The sequence below is a fragment of the Giraffa tippelskirchi genome, chromosome 1, assembly GCF_054371585.1.
Source record: "Giraffa tippelskirchi isolate mGirTip1 chromosome 1, T2T-mGirTip1v1.2.pri, whole genome shotgun sequence".
Classification (NCBI taxonomy): domain Eukaryota; kingdom Metazoa; phylum Chordata; class Mammalia; order Artiodactyla; family Giraffidae; genus Giraffa; species Giraffa tippelskirchi.
The window spans coordinates 202,939,969-202,955,622 of record NC_137275.1 but is presented as its reverse complement, the minus strand read 5'-3'; the positions used below and the strand labels follow the sequence as shown (position 1 = coordinate 202,955,622).

Below are 15,654 nucleotides of genomic sequence, written 5' to 3'. Positions count from 1 at the left end.
GATCGACAGTCACATCTAAAGCCTTGTTGGAGGTCCTTGTGTCATTTTGTGCAATTTCTCTTTGGTAGAGGGTCATTGTCTACTTCATTCTCTAGACCTACTGGAGAGGGGCTCCAGAACCTGCCACCTGTGGAAAGTCTGTTCTTAACACAAGTTCTCTCTTTTCTTAAGAACACATATGGGAAGAACTTTCAATTCAATGAAAACTCCTCCTGTAAAAACAGATCACATTTGGAGATGCTAGTGAGAGTGGTTGTTGGAATTCTGTTTCAAGACTATGCTGCATGTTAACAGGAAAAATGAAGGGAGTGCTAAATTACTTGAAGACTGTTTAAGGCCACAAAGACAAAAATATAAGTGTTTTCTAAGTTTAGTTTCTCTCTAGAATGTGTGTGAATACGAAAAGAGACACATGCCCTCTTCACAGTTGAACTGAGGTAAACATGCTGTTCCACAGCCAACAGCACCCAGACTCATCTTTTTTAATGCTTTTTTCTGCAAGTTTCTGTGTGAAACCATAGTTGGGTAAGTTTTGAGCTGGAGAGGAAAAGCAAGTGGCCATTTCCTCTGAAGGTGTGCCCTTGGGCATGAAAGAGGGTCTTGGCAGGATATCCAGCTTGTGGTGTGACCTCATCCAGTGGTCACTGCTGTGGAGTGACAGAAGTTCCTGGGCATACATCAGGGGAAGGAGAGAAGGTAGAGACCCCCAGTCTTCCGGGATGCAAGGTCAGTGCTGTATCTCAGATATGGCCAGGGAGCCTGGGCAAGGTAAAAATGATAAGAAAGCTCTGCAGCCCCTCCTGTACTTGGGTTCCTCTTCTGGTCCCCTCAGCCACTGTGTGAAGGACCAGTATGTAAATGCAGGAACTTGCTGCAAAGTAGTGGGAGTGGCCAAGTGGAAGGAAGTCTTCCCTGCTTCCTAAGACTCCTTAGTTCCCTGGACCGGCAGCCATCTCCACAACTTCCACCTATCAACCCACTCCACCCATCATTCAACTGGAATCTGGATTCCTTCAGATTATGATGTGACTTTACCCAAATTTGTTCACCTGCTATGAGCCTAACTCTCTTTACTGGGCTCAGTAGAAACTAGTAGGCTATCTGATCATACATATTTATTAATGTGTATAGAACTTTCTTATAGCATTGAGGGGTTTTGTAAAAAGGAAGGTTCATATATGGAAGGAGTATAAGAAAGTTCTGTTTTTGAGGGAATCATGTTCTTTAATTCTACCTGGATAGCCCTGATGGACTGTAGCAGTCCCCAACATTTTTGGCACCTGAATTGGTTTTGTGGAAGATAGTTTTCCACTGACCAGGGACAGTGGGGGGATGGCCTTGGGATGATTTAAGTGCATTACATTTATTGTGCACTCTATTTCTATTATTATTAGAAATAAAGCTCTACCTCAGTTCATCAGGTATTCAGTTCTGGAGTTTGAAGACCCCTGCATAGAGAAATCACATATATAAACATTTGCCATGAGACACTCACTGTGTAACCTGCCTACTGATTCAGAAACTGAGAGAGTCAATTCCTAGGCAGATTGATAAGAAGTCCAGGGTCCCCAAGGAGGAGAAAAGGGCTCTGGGGCTCTCGAAGTGGAGATTGGGGGTCTGGAATTCTCAAGGAGGAGAAAAGGACAAACGTTTTTTTCCCTTCAACATTCCTTAGTCTTAGTCAATTACACAACCCAGTTTAAACTCTGTACTAGGGACTATACAACAACAATGTATCTGGCTGGAGAACAGTTTCTCCTTCCTGAAAACCTTCTGACTAATCCTGATATTTTAGAATGTATATTATGGGAGTGGGTCTAGAGAATCTTTCTATTGTTAAATTCTAATCTTATTATCCTAAAATGTAAATTGTGGGAGTGGGTCTGGTAAAATTTTCACAAACTTTAGACATTCTTTTGATTCATTGTAATAACTAATTAAAAGGTATATAACTCCATTGCTAACACTAGCAAGGGGGCATTCTTTCTGCCCCCTTCTGATGTCTGTGTCAGAAGCTTTCTCTATCCCTTTTATACTTTAATAAAACTCTATTGCACAAAAAGCTCTGAGCCATCAAGCCTCGTCTCTGGCCCCAGATTGAATTCTTCTCTTCCGGAGGCCAAGAATCCCGGCGTCTTTTCATGGGTCAGCAATAACCTTTCAAAACTCTGGGATAGGACCCAGCACTCAGTGTTTCAGCAAGTCCTCCAAGTGATTCTGATGCGTGCTCAAAGTTGAACGCCACTGTGTGGGGGTGAAGGCAGGAAGAGGCAGAGACCCCAGTGAGGTGAAGAGACAGAGAAGGAGAAAGATGAAGTGATAACCAACCTTACATGCTCAAATGAGGCCGAGTCTGTGTAGACTAAAACTCCATAGAGCAAAACCAAAGTGCGTTTTCATGCTATCCCTTGATTTCTTGGTCAATGTGCAATTTGTCAGGATAAGCACCTATACCTGAGTGCATTCTCAGTGTTACTGGGTTGGGTTAATATCTGATTAGGAAGAGGGAGGAACAAAACTGATTTCCCTTCATCACTAGCTGTCTGTCACCCTGCCTTACAGATAAGCTGGTCTTTGGTTGCATGCAGGACCTAGAGAATAGCTTCTACCAACTCACTCCACCATCTATCCTTGGCGGCTCAGACGGTAAAGAGTATGTCTGCAATGTGGAAAACCCGGGTTCAATCCCTGGGTTGGGAAGATCCCCTGGAGAAGGAAATGGCAGCCAACTCCAGTATTCTTGTCTGGAGAATTCCATGGACAGAGGAGCCTGAGGGACTATAGTCCACGGGGTAACAAAGAGTCAGACACGACCGATTTACTAAAACACACACCTTCCTTTCATGGAAAGGTGCTTTCTATGTGGCAAGCATGGTTCTAAGCATTTTGTAGATATTAACTCACTTTTATTCATTCAAGTGTGTAACAATCCTATTTGTTTGACAATATTATGATTCCCGTTTTATATTAGTAGATGAGGAATATGACTGAACTGCATTAGTTCAGTCACTTGGTTAGAGTCGCAGAAAATTTCATTCCTAATAGATTGCTTTGGCCTAAGAGCCTTACTGCCCATATCTGTTGCATGCCCAGGGGTCAGTCACATTCACTACGTCGTCTATAAAAAAAAGACCTCCCTCACAGGATTTCAGGTGAATTAAGTGGATTCAAACAATACCTGGGACTCAATGCCTATTGACTACACTTAAGAAATCCAAGCACTTGTCTTGTTTTCAAGGATTCTATCTTCCTGCTCTTCTACTCTTATAGGAAAATCTACAAATTATCTGACTTTCTTCATCCATATTTGTCTGTGTCTACAGAGGTGACAAAAGCACCACACTCACACACACATACTATGCATATAATTTGCATATACTTTATATAAACTATGTTTAGTTGTCAATTTGGGAAAAATACTTCATGGGTAGGAACTACACATTTTTGATGCCCTTGCCATAAGTGTTATACTACAGAATAAATTAGTTTCTAGAGTTAAGGGAAGTTTTAAAACTTTCTAATTTATGAGTTATGCTTTGTGTTGAGAGAATATTCTGAATTAATTGACCAACTCTATTTTCAATAACCACTGACTGATAACTGCCATCTAATTATTCTGCAAAAACCATAGGATAACAAAGTAAGAAGATAATTTCTCTACTCAGATGACTAAAGTTGTATAATCTTATCACATTACCCTGATGATGGGAAATTTTTTCCTTAAAGGACTGTTGTTTTTGTTGTTGATTAGTCGCCAAGTCCTGTCCAAATCTTTGTGACCCCATGTACTGTAGCCCACCAGTCTCCTCTGTCCATGGAGTTTCCCAGGCAAAAATACTAGAGTGGATTGCCATTTCCTTCTCCAGGGGATCTTCCAAAACCCAGGGATCCAACCCACATATCCTGCAGTGACAGGTGGATTCTTTACTGCTAAGCCACCAGGGAAATCCAATTTTAAGGACAATAAAAAGAAGTTGATGAATTTAATATGATGAATATTTATATTGAGTTGGAGTATAAATCTTAGTGTAGCAGCATAACCAAATGGAATAAACTATTTCAAAATATTACAGTGGTAGCTATATAATTTACTGATAATTTCTATGATGTTGTTGTTCAGTCATTAAATCATTTGTTTGTGACCACATAGACTGTAGCCCACTACAATCCTCTGTTCTCCATTATCTCCTGGAATGTGTTCAGATTCATGTCCATTCAGTCATTGATGCTATCCAACCATCTCGTCCTCTGTTGTCCCCTTCTCCTTTTGCCTTCAATCATTCCCATCATTAAGGACTTTTCCAATGAGTTAACTCTTTGCATCAGGTGGCCAAAGTATTGGAGCTTTACCTTCAGCAGCAATACTTCCCATGAATATTTAGGGCTGATTTCCTTTAGGATTGACTGGTTTGATCTCCTTGCTATCCAAGGGACTCTCAAGAAGCTTCTCTAGCTCCATAACTTGAAAGCATCAATTCTTTAGTGCCCAGACCTCTTTATGGACCAACTCTCACATACGTACATGACTACAGGAAAAATGATAGCTTTTACTATACAGCAAAGTGATATCTCTGCTTTTTAATATGCTATCTATGTTTGTCATAGCTTTCCTTCCAAGGAGCAAGCGTCTTTTAATTTCATAGCTGTAGTCACCATCCACAGTGATTCTGAGGTCCAAGAAAATCAAATCTGTTACTGGGTCCACTTTTTCCCCTTCTATTTGCCATAAAGTGATGGGACCAGATGCCATTATCTTGTTTTTTTAACACTGAGTTTCAAGCCAGCTAGCTTTTTCACTCTCCTCTTCCACCCTCAAGAGACTCTTTAGTTCCTCTTCAATCTCTGCCATTAGAGTGGTATTATCTCCATATCAGAGGTTTTTGATACTTCTCCTGACAATCTTGGTTCCAGCTTGTGATTTTTCCAGCCTGACATCTGGCATGATATACTCTGCATATAAGTTAATTAGCAAAGTGACAATACACAGCCTTGTTGTGCTCCTTTCCCAAACTTGAATCAGTCAGTTATTTCATGTCCAGTTCTAACTATTGCTTTTTGACCTGCATACAGATTTCTCAGGAGACAGATAAGATGGTCTGGTACTCCCATCCTTTTAAGAATTTTCCACAGTTTTTTGTGATTCACATAGTGAAAGGCTTTAGCATAGTCAATGAAGCAGACATAGATGTTTTTCTGTAATCCTCTTGCTTTCTCTGTGACCCAGTGAGTGTTGGCAATTTGACCTCTGCTTCCTCTGCCTCTTCAAAACCCAGCTTGCACATCTGAAAGTCCTCAGTTCACATACTGGTGAAGTCTAGCTTGAAGGATTTTGAGAATAACCTTGCTAGCATATAAAATGAGTGCACTTGTGTGGTAAGTAGAACATTCTTTGGCATTGCCCTTCTTTGGAATTGGAAGGAAAAATGACCTTTTCTGGTCCTGTGGCCACTGCCGAGTTTTCCAAATTTGTTAGCATATTGAGTGCTGCACTTTAACAGCATCATCTTTTAGGATTGTTTTAAATAGCTCAGCTGGAATTCTATCACCTCCACTATTAGAATGCTTCCTAAGACTCACTAGACTTCACACTCCAGGATGTCCAGCTCTAAGTGAGTGACCACACCATCCTGGTTATCCAAGTCATTAAGACCTTTGTTTTATAGTTCTTCTGTGTATTCTTGCCACCTTTTCTTAATATCTTCTGCTTCTGTTAGGTCTTTACCATTTCTGTCCTTTATCATGCCCATCCCTGAATGAAATGTTCCCTTGGTATCTCCAATTTTCTTGAAGAGATCTCTAGTCTTTCCCATTCTATTATTGTACTCTATTTCTTTGCATTATTCACTTAAGAAGGCTTTCTTATCTCTCCTTGCTATTCCCTGGAACACTTCATTCACTGGGTATATCTTTCCTTTTATCCCTTGCCTTTTGCTTCTCTTCTTCCCTCAGCTTTGTAAAGCCTCCACAGACAACCACTTTGCCTTCTTGCATTTCTTTTTCTTGGGGATGGTTTTGGTCACCACCTCCTCTACAATGTTATGAATCTCTGTTCATAGTTCATCAGGTACTCTGTCCACCAGATTTAATCCCTTGAATCTATTCATCACCTCCACTGTATAATCATAAGTGATTTGATTTGGGTCATATCTGAATGGCCTAGTGGTTTTCCCCACTTTCTTCAGTTTAAGCCTGAATTTTTCAATAAGGAGCTCAAGATCTGAGCCATAGTCAGCTCTCAGTCTTGTTTTTGCTGACTGTGTAGAGCTTCTCCATCTTTGGCTAAAAATAACATAATCAATCTGATTTCAGTATTGACTGTCTGGTGATGTCCATGTGTAGAGTTGTCTCTTGGGCTGTTGGAAAAGAGTGATTGCTATGGCCAGCATGTTCTCTTGAAGAAACTCTGTTAGCCTTTGCCATGCTTCATTTTGTACTCCAAGACCAAACTTGCTTGTTACCTCAAGTGTCTCTTGATTTCCTACTTTTGCATTTCATTCCCCTATGATGACAAGGACATCTTTTTTGGTGTTAGTTCTAAAAGGTATTGTAGGTCTTCATAGAATTAGTCAACTACAGCTTCTTTGGCATCAGTGATTGGGGAATAGATTTGGATTATTGTGATGCTGTATGGTTTGCCTTTGAAATGAACAGAGATCATTCTGTCATTTTTGAGATTGCACCCAAGTACTGCATATCAGACTGTTTTTTTTACTATGAGGGTTACTCCATTTCTTCTAAGGGATTCTCACGTATAGTAATATATATAATGGTCTTCTGAATTAATTCCCACCCATTTTAGTTCACTGATTCCTAAGATATCCATGTTCAGTCTTGCCTTCTCCTGCTTGACCATGTCCAATTTACCTTGACTCATGGATCTAACATTCCAGGTTCCTATGCGCTATTTTTCTTTACAGCATCAAACTTTACTTTCACCCCCAGACACATCTACAACTGAGCATCATTTGCAATTTGGCCCAGCTTCTTCATTCTTTATGGAACTATCAGTAATTGCCCTCTGCTCTTTTCCAGTAGCATATTGGACACCTTCCCACTGGGCAGGCTCAGCTTCTAGCGGCATATCTTTTGGCCTTTTGGAGGTAAGAATATTGTAGTGGGTTGCCGTTTCTTCCTCCAGTTGACCTCATTTTGTCAGAAATCTTCATTATGAACTGTCAGTCTTGGGTGGCCCTTCATGGCATGGCTCAGGGCTTCATTGAGTTATTCAAGCCCCTTCAGCTTCATCAGGCTGTGATCCATGAAGGAGAAAGTTTCTACAGGAGACATGAAAAAAACTTTTTTTAAAGAAAGGCCATGTATTGTGTGTGTGTGTGACATGCTGATAAAATTATGTGCATATACATGTAAATTTCTTCATCAAAAATTATAATATCACCCTAGGTGAATGCTGATTTTAATTTAACACCATCATTTGCATTTGAGAATAATCCAGTTACATAAATTCATTGATTTGGTTTCATTCTTTAAACAAGTTTGGTGGTTTCAGTATGAAAATGGCTAATTTTACTGGTAATTCAGAAGCTAGTAAAAAGAAAAAAATCACAGCTTAGTTTGATTAGCAAACAAACCAAAATGTATTAATTTTTAACTCAGAAAAAAATGCTTTCTTTAGTTTTAAACTTAAGCATGATGTATACCTCAGGAGATTTGGATAAACTATTTCCATTCCAACAATGGTTTATACCTGAGATGGGTCTCTCTTCATACTCAGTCAAAAGCTTTTAAGATTGTCTATTTTTAAATATATATACATATATACATGTATATACATATGTACATATATACATTTATGTATATATGTGTGTGTGTATATATATATATATATATATATATATGATTTTCCTAGCTGTTAGGAGAGTCAGAAAACTAGGAGATATTCTGCATTCCTTATTCATTTGCACTTTAATTGGTATAAAGGATTGTTTCTGTCTGTGGTCTTGTTTCACCTGCTTCCCAGAAACTGGTGTAGACAGGAAAAAGTAGATGCTGCTTCCATCTTGGGTTTAAGACCCATTGTGTCTTTTAACATGAAGTAACATTTTCATTTTAAAAAATGTAAATTGTTCTATTCTGTAGCTGATTGGTTTGTGCTGCAAAGCTAAGGAAACAGAAATAGGAAACCATGGCCTGAGCTTTTCAATGTTAGAAACATTTTAACTTTATTTATGGTTTATCAGAGGGCTTCCCAGGTGCATCAGTAGTAAAGAATCTGCCTGCCAAGGCAAGGGATGCAGAAGTTGGGGGTTCAGTCCCTGAGTCGGGAAGATTCCCTGGAGGAGGAAATAGCAACCCACTCTAGTATTCTTTCCTGGGAAATCTCACAGGTAGAGGAGCTTGGCAGGCTAAAGTCCATGGGGTTACAAATAGTAGGACATGACTCAGTGAGCACTCATACATGAGCAACCATGGTTTATCTAGGTGACTGATTCTTCTAAAGAGAAAAAAATGAGACCAATAAATAAACAAAAATAGCTTATAGTTTACACAAGCAAACGTTTTACAATATGACTTTCTTTCCTTTTAAGCTCACACTTAGGAGAAGCAACTTGCCCACAACTAGGAGTAGTTTTAATAAGATAGTCATGAAATCAGAGAAATAGATTCTATGTCCCTGTATTCCTAGAGTCTTCTAGAAACTTCTAGATCCTCTTGTTAATCTTTTCAAAACTTTACAAAGTTCTTGTTCTGCTTCTGGATCTTTTCACCTGTACCCATTTCCCAGGTCTCTTTACCTCCCTTGAAGTTCATACATGGCAGAGGATTACAGAAATTGATGTTTTTGAATGCCCACTGTGGGGAGAGAACAAATTAGCCAAGATGTGATGGTCAGGCTCTCTCGTCCCATGTTTTATAAATAATGACTATGTAACAGCTGAGTTCATTTACAGCACTGTACATACACGTCACAAGGTACTCTCTCGGTCACAAGGTACTCACTTGTCATGAGCTGCTTTGTGCAGTACACCTCCAAGAGCTTCACCATGAAAGCTCTGGCTGCTACGGCATCGGGGCTACATTGGAATGGCATCATGGTTATGTTATATGAGGTTAGGTCATGGCTATGTTATTGTTATATTATGGTTAGGTTGTGGCTGCTGCTACGACTGCTGCGTCAGCCAGGAGAGAGGCTGTGTTATGGCTGCCGTGCCAACCAGGAAAGAATAAATGTGTCTGCTGTTCCTACAGCTCCTCGAGTCTCCTTCTATGCTCTTAGCTCATGCCTTGCCTACCCTGGATTCAGTGAACAGTGTGGAGAATGTGAACAGCGAGACAACTGGCACTATGAACGGGATGAAAAGTAGTACACCAAATGTACCAAAGTAAGATCAAATGGGCTTTGAGGATGTTACAGTGCAATGATTACGTTCTATATCTTGCAAGCTGAGAAGATTTGGGCAATTACTTAACCTCACTGTCCTTGTTTTGCTCATCAGTAAAATGAGATGGCAATGGTAGCTTCCTCATATTGCCATGGTGGAATTTAAATGAGGTAACAGATTCTTAGAACAATGTCTGGACAGAGGATGAACTGGCAAGGATAGCTATTTCTCTTTTCATTCTTCTTGACTGCTGCCAAGAAGGAATTTCAAAAGCAGAAACAATAAGCCTTCCTTCTGGGTGCCTCATTTGCTGACCAGGGTGCAATGTACTTGTACAGAACAAAAAAGGCAGTTAGATACCACCGAGGGGCGGGGGGGGGAAGAGACCATAAGGGTGCCGGTTCCCTTCCTCCTGAACCCTTATCATCTTTCTCAAATGAACACTTGCTGAAGGCATAAATACCATGTCCTGATTTTTGCACTCACTTATAAATAAGGCTCTCAAAGCCACCCATAGAGAGGAGACATATTAGGACATCAAACACTTCAGAGCATAAAACATTAACTGGAGGGAACTGTCAAATTCTCACATTCATAAGTGAACCACACAAAAATTAAAATATGGAAGAAACTCAGTTTGGGGCCATCTTTCCAGGTCCTAGCACTGCTCACTGGTATTATTAATCAACCACATTCTTTCTGCTAAAGGGACCAACCAACACACTATTACTGAAAATCATACAATTGGCTATTGGGTTTTGTAATTTGTTTCCATCAGTGTGGATTTTGAATGTTCTTCAGCTCTTAAAGAAATTTTTCTGTTTTTCAAAGCATTGTTGAAAAGGTTTGTTATTTTGGGCAATTAATACAACAGTGACCCTTAACAAAACTATTGACAAAATTTTAAATGAAGAATAAAATGGTAGGGGGTAACATGGAGCAGGGCTCGTAGGGTGAGGTGGCGGATAAGGGCAGTGGTGTTGACAGTCAGCACAGACTGGCAGTGGCTGGGACTACAGGCAGGCAAAGTAAAGCCTGGGTCAAATCTCCAAATATTTGGAGCTGGAGTGGGGGAAGTCCTGTCATACCAGCCTGAGCTGTCCCAGCTTGCTTCCATCTTTGATTTTAAAGCAGTTGCAAAGATTACCATAATAGTTGCTCATCTACTGAGGTCAGTTTTCTTGTGACAAACAAGATATTACTTACATTAATTTTAGGTCTTCATTAGAAATTGCCATGTAATTCCAAGGCAGCATTATTGGTTCAGATGACAATGTGATTGCTCTGTGCATTCTCTGTAAAGAAACTTGAAGGAAAAGGGTATGTGTGTCATAGATCATTAACAATACACGAGGCAAAAGCAATCTACTTTGCACGTTTGCACACTATCACTTATATGCCTTTGCAGCACTTTGTGTGCCTATCTGTGTATGTGTCCCTCTTGAAATTGTGCTTTTCTACCGGAGATTTCTTGCAAACCCTGCTCCAGCATAATGGTGTAGTGGCCTCAGGCAAAACATTTCCTCTGAGCTCAGTTTTCTAATTTGAGAAATAAGAAACAGGAGGATTCTAAAGTCCTTTTCAAATCCCAGAGCCCATGCTTCACTGGCTGTCCTGCCTGCCCACACAGCCATGAAAGCTGAAACTCATGCTCCACAATCGTTAGGGAGAGCTGTCCAGTTATAAGCCTGTCTGCAATCTTAAAAGGTTTCAATCACAAATTGTAGCTTTGGCAAACCATTCCACCCAAAATTTGACAGATAATTCTATCCCTGAGGTTTCAATAAGGAGAGAAATGGAGAAGCAAAGGTAGCAGAGTCTAGAGCCTGAATCACAGAGCATCCAATGATTCAGATCCATAAGTGGCAGTTTTTAAGGCAGGGCTTGGCACCTGCTCTTAGCTTCAGTTTTGCCCCCTGGAAAAGGTGTAGGCATAGTCTTGTGACATCAGCCAGTCACCTGAATATATCTCTGGTCTGAAAGGGGACATGACTTGGGACCACACATACTTAATTCCTGGCAAGACATCAGTATAAGCCTTGCCTCTCCTAATAAAAAACACCTATCCAATAAATACTACTGTACCCACCAGGAGAGGCTAGTAGAATGTTGGCAGGAGCCCTCCATGAGGAAATGTGAATTCAGGATAGAAAACAAAGTTTCCAATTGAGCCCTCTGTACCATAGCAGATTTCCTCAAGTCACCTCCTTGATTTCCTCCACTCTGACCTGGCAGTGGAAGCCTAGGCCCTCTGCACTGCCATGCTCCACAGAGGGAAATTCATGACTTTATATCAGTAGTTATCTTGCCATTTTTGTGTGCCGTCTCAAGTTTGACATGCTATATTTGGTGCACAAAGATGCGATGAGTTCTCCCACGCCGTTCTCTTTACAGACTTGCTTTGATGGCCACCTTGCCAGCATCCTCGGTGCCTACCTGGCTTTCTTGAGCATCCCTAGTGCACAACTGTTCTCAAGAGTGTCTCTCTTAACTGTCTTGGTTGACCATCATGCTCTTAGCTTCCTGAGCTATAGACAGCTCACAGTTAGTTATTTTCATATTCAGTTTGAGCAATTTTTAAAGGGGAGGGGTTTATTTTTATCTTTTATCTTGATATTTTGTTATGTCTAGTTACATTTACTTACATGACAGATATGCTTAGCCTTCTATCATTTTATAAGATTTTCATCTTAAAACTTCCATTTTCATGTCTTTGCACTTGATCTTTGCTTTATATATGAATGCTCACCTGTGTCTGATTTCTGCAAATTGAAAAGTCATATGTCTACTGTTAGTTCTTCTCTTGCTTAATTGACTGTCTTTATAAAATTGATATAAGCCTCAGTTTATTGCATTTTAACTCAGGATAGGTCTGAAATATCCTCTGACTCTATAAACAATGAGGACATTTTCCAAGAACTCTGCCATTTTTCTCTCCCTATCACTTCAGCATGTTTTTCAATTGTATGATGATTTTTCCACCCTTCTATTCTGTAAAATTTACCCTTCATTCTGTAACCATAGTTCCCATACAGTTCAGCTTGAATTCTATCACCCTAGTCTTCCACCACAATTTTCCAATTTATCTCTTGGTTTTCTGGAGTTCTCCGTTCCTCTGCCATAAGGTCTTATGCTAGCTAATATTTTAATTTCCCTCTGTGAAAATATTTGGCTTATGTCATTTTGTGTGTGTGTGAGTTAGTGACAGTATATCTAGGGGTAATATTCTATGTCTAATTTTTTTGAACATTGTCCTTAAACTCTTCTATAAAGTTTCCATTTTCTACATGGAATGTGTTGTGGAGAAAGTCGACAGCAGCCAACCTAAATCCCTGCATTTCAGGGGGTTTTGCTTCTGCAGGAAGGAGGAGGACCAGATATTTATCAGATCAAATTCTTTATTTAAAAGACAATAAACAGTTCCCGTTCAGGGTTAATTATTCTATGTTTCCTGGGACATGTCATGTCTTTTAAATACATATAATTAGTTTATTTGTTTCAGAGAAGTGGAAGACCTTTCATACCTAGATCAGTATTCCTTTCCCTATCTTCCATATTTATACATTTCTCTCCATATTGGGGGGCATGGTTTCAGTGGCAAGAAAAATAATACTCACAGAAGATGAGTAAGTACAAGATGCATGCCTGTGCCAAAGTATTGCATAAATTCTTCCAAATTGCATTCACTGTTATGCTCTCTTTCCTCTTCTTTCTGTCCTCTTGCAGTGACTGTCATGATTGCATCTTGCTCTTTTTACCCCATGCCAGTGCAGAGTAGATCTATCAAGGGCAGAAGAAGGTAAATCTAGAGGGGAGATCTCAGGTGGACAGGGGCTGGTCCTGCAGAGCAGACCCTCCATATCCAACTTTCCCCCATATCCCCACTGTGTTCTCAAACTCATTGTAACTGAGGAGAGAATGAAAGGGAGACTCCTCCTTTCCTCTCCCAGGGCATATCTGGGGAGATTATTTCAACAATATCACAAATTCAAATTATTTAATCACTTGTGCTTTTTGAAGTACCCTTTCTGATAGGCAAGTAGCTAAAATCCCACCCTCTCTGCACAGCAGCTGTGGTTCTATCTCAGCAGGCAGGTGCATTACAGCCCACATGAAGGAGATGCCCATAGAGTGCCTGACTCTGGTGACCACGGCGGGTGGGGGGGATTGTGTTTCTGGGCCACATGGAACAACTCTTACACAAGACCACTCCTCAAAACTGGGAAAGGCAGCTATTTTATCTAATATATATAGACAAACACACAAAGACAAGTGAAATGAGGAGACAGAGGGATAAGTTTCAAAGCAAACAAAAAGGCAAATTCCCCCCAAAAAGAACTTAATGAAATAAAGATAAGCAACCTAGCTGATGAAGAGTTAAAAGTAACAGTCATAAATGTGCTTAGTGGTCTTGAAAGAAGAATAAATGAATACAGTGAGAACTTCAATAAAGATAGAAAATACCAAATAGAAGTTATAGTTGAACTGGAAAATACAGTGACAGTGAAAGTCACTCAGTTGTGTCTGACTGTTTGTGACCCCATGGTCTATACAGTCCATGGAATTTTCCAGGCCAGAATACTGGAGGGGATAGCCTTTCCCTTCTCCAGGGGGTCTTCCCAACCCAAGGATCGAACAGGGGTCATCCTGCATTGCAGGTGGATTCTTTACCAACTGAGCTATCAGGGAAGCTCAGGGAAATTACAGTGGAGGTGTTCAAAAGACTATTTTTTAATGAAAAGAAGTGAGGGCAACTTCAGTTATCTCTGAGACAATATCAACTAGAATAAGATTCATATTATGGGAGTCCTAGAAGTAAACATAGAGAAGAAGAGCCATAAAACTTATTTGAACAAATAATCGCTGAAAAATTCTCTAATCTGGGGAAGGAAACAGACAATCCAGGAGCATCAGAGAGTTCCAAATAAGATGAACCCAAAGAGAAACACACCAAGAAACATTAAACTTTAAAAGGTGAATATTAAAGAAAGAATCTTAAAAACAACAAGAGAAAAATACAACATATACCCAAGTTTATTTATATACAAGGTAAATCCAATAAGTCTATCAGCAGATTTTGCAGGAGAAAGTTTACAGAACAACAGGCCAGACAGGAGCGGCATGATATTTACAAAGGGCCGATAAATACCGCATGATCATCTCAATAGACATAGAAAGGCATTTGACAAAATTCAACATCCATTCACGATAAAACTCTCACCAACATAGATATAGAGGGAACCTGTTTCAACATAATAAAAGTCATTTATAACAAATGTACAGCCAACATTATATTCAATGATAAAAAGCTGAAAGCTTTTCCATTAAATCTAGGAACAGATATTTATATTTATTATTTTATTTTCCTTGCTGATTATATTATTTGTACTGCTGTTGCCTTTAGTTACTTGAGTCAGTCAGTAGTTAACTGACAATGAAGACTTGATTCCACCTTTTAATATCATGTTGAAAATTCTGTAAAGCAATTATCCTTCAATTAAAAAATAAATAAATTTTTAAAATATTACATTGAAATAGATTTCCTGTTGTATTTCCTGCTATTTTTTGCTTTATTAATTCTGAAGCCATATTGTTTGGTGCATAATCATTTATAACACCAGGGATATAAAAAGTTTGTCTTTCCTAAATACTGCTTTTGGTCTTCTTTAACAATTTTTGACTTGAATACAAAATTGTTAAACAGAATTAACAAGATCTCAGGCCATTGTAGTTTTCTTCTTCTCATTAATCTTCTTCCTCCTCCTTATTCTGCTCCTCATTAAAACAATCCTTTCATGTTTCCATGATTTTCTTTTTGTACCGATTGTCTAGAATTCTGTTTTTTACCTTCTTAATGATCAACCTTTTGGCGTGCCCCTCTTTCAGGAACAAAAGTATACCAAAAAGTTGATCTATAGATAGATAGATAGACTGATTTATATATATATAAAAAGGTTTCCCAGGTGGTGCTAGTGGTAAAGAATCTGCCTGCCAATGCAGGAGACATAAGAGAAATGGGTTCGATCCCTGGGTCAGGAACATCCCTTGGAGTAGGAAGTGGCAACTCACTCCAGTATTCTTGCCTTGGAAATTCCATGGAGAGAGGAGCCTGGCAGGTTATAGACTATGGAACCTCAAAGAATCAGATACAACTGAGCAACACAGCACAACAGAAATATGGTTTATTTTTCAAATTGAAATATTTCTTTAATTGTGGTTTATTCAAATTATATTATTTTTATATTATTTTGGTTGAGATATTTTCTTTCATTGTAGTTTACCCAAATTGTATTATTGAGATATTTTCTTTAAT

The 15,654-nt window shown here is 39.4% G+C and overlaps 1 long non-coding RNA gene across 1 annotated transcript in view; it reads right to left on the bottom strand.

Moving 5' to 3' along the window:
• Positions 1-5,921: 5,921 nt before the first annotated feature.
• Positions 5,922-15,654, bottom strand: part of LOC145538884 (uncharacterized) — a 50,796-nt gene continuing 41,063 nt past the window's right edge. Inside the window, exons 3-5 of the long non-coding RNA XR_014077309.1 lie at positions 12,959-13,121; positions 10,548-10,647; positions 5,922-7,274 (exon numbers count right to left, since the gene is read on the bottom strand). This is a non-coding gene — a long non-coding RNA (uncharacterized LOC145538884). The remainder of the gene's footprint in view (positions 7,275-10,547; positions 10,648-12,958; positions 13,122-15,654) is intronic.